Source organism: Arachis ipaensis, chromosome B04 (genome assembly GCF_000816755.2).
Source record: "Arachis ipaensis cultivar K30076 chromosome B04, Araip1.1, whole genome shotgun sequence".
Classification (NCBI taxonomy): Eukaryota; Viridiplantae; Streptophyta; class Magnoliopsida; order Fabales; family Fabaceae; genus Arachis; species Arachis ipaensis.
In genome coordinates, this window is record NC_029788.2 from 87,271,549 (window position 1) to 87,273,568 (window position 2,020).

The window sequence follows — 2,020 nt, forward strand, 5'->3', positions numbered from 1 at the left end:
GGAAGGGAGGGGGGTAAGGTTCGGCCATAAGGGTGGGTTTTGGGTGGGAAATTGATTTTGAATTTTGAAGGTGGGTGGAGTTTATGAGGTAGGTTTATGGGGAAGAGTGGATGGATGTGAGTGGTGAAGTGGTTGTAGGGAAGAGAGATTGAGGTGATTGGTGAAGAGTTTTGGGGAAGAATGCTTATGGGATTATGTGAAAGAGGGGTGAGAAGAAGTGAGTGGAGGTAGGTGGGGATCCTGTGGGGTCCACAGATCCTGAGGTGTTCAAGGATTCACAACCTTGCACCAAATTAGGCATGCAAAATGCCCTTGCACACAACTCTGGGCGTTCAGCGCCAGATTGGTGCTTGTTCTGGGCGTTGAACGCCCATTTGTTGCCCATTTCTGGCGTTGAACGCCAGAACCATGCTTGTTCTGGGCGTTCAGCACCAGCTCTTCTCCAGGGTGCAATTCTGGCGTTCAAACGCCCAGATGCTGCTCATTTTGGGCGTTCAGCGCCAGAACCATGCTCTGTTCTGGCGTTGAATGCCAGCCAGATGCTTCTTACTGGCATTTAAACGCCAGTAAGGTCTTCCTCCAGGGTGTGATTTTTCTTCTGCTGTTTTTTATTCCATTTTCAATTTTTATATTTATTTTGTGACTCCACATGATCATGAACCTAATAAAACATGAAAAACAATGAAAATAAAAATTAGATAAATAAAAATTGGGTTGCCTCCCAACAAGCGCTTCTTTAATGTCAATAGCTTGACAGTGGGCTCTCATGGAGCCTCACAGATGTTCAGAGCATTGTTGAGACTCCCCAACACCAAACTTAGAGTTTGGATATGGGAGTTCAACACCAAACTTAGAGTTTGGTTGTGGCCTCCCAACACCAAACTTAGAGTTTGACTGTGGGAGCTCTGGTTGACTCTGTTTTGAGAGAAGCTTTTTATGCTTCCTCTCCATGTTTACAGAAGGGTAACCTTGAGTTGTAAACACAAGGGAGTCCTCATTCAATTGAAGGACTAATTCACCTCTATCAACATCAATCACAGCTCTTGCTGTGGCTAGGAAGGGTCTTCCAAGGATGATGGATTCATCCTCATCCCTCCCAGTATATAGGACTATGAAATCAGCAGGGATGTAAAGGCCTTCAACCTTTACTAACACATCCTCTACTTGTCCATAAGCCTGTTTTCTTGAACTGTCTGCCATCTCTAATGAGATTTTAGCAGCTTGTACCCCAAAGATTCCCAGTTTCTCTATTACAGAGAGGGGTATGAGGTTTATCCCTGAACCAAGGTCACACAGAGCTTTTTCAAAGATCATGGTGCCTATGGTACAAGGTATTATGAACTTTTCAGGATCCTGTTTCTTCTGAGGCAATGTCAGTTGATCCAGATCACTTAGTTCATTGGTGAACAAGGGAGGTTCATCTTCCCAAGTCTCAATACCAAATAATTTGGCATTCAGCTTCATGATTGCACCAAGAAACTTGGCAGCTTGCTCTTCAGTAACATCCTCATTCTCTTCAGAAGAGGAATACTCATCAGAGCTCATGAATGGCATAAGGAGGTTCAATAGAATCTCTATGGAATCTCTATGGTCTCTAGATGAGTCTCAGATTCCTTTGGTTCCTCAGAGGGAAACTCCTTATTGATCACTGGACATCCCAGGAGGTCTTCCTCCTTGGGATTCACGTCCTCTCCTTCCTTTACAGGTTCGGCCATGTTGACTATGTCAATGGCCTTGCACTTTCCTTTTGGATTTTCTTCTGTATTGCTTGGGAGAGTACTAGGAGGGATTTCAGTGATCCTTTTACTCAGCTGGCCCACTTGTGCTTCCAAATTTTTAATGGAGGACCTTGTTTCATTCATGAAACTTACAGTTGCCTTAGATAGATCAGAGACTAAGTTTGCTAAATTAGAGGTATTTTGTTCAGAGTTCTCTGTCTGTTGCTGAGTGGATGATGGAAAAGGCTTGCTATTGCTAAACCTATTTCTTCTACCATTATTAAAGCCTTGTTGAGGCTTTT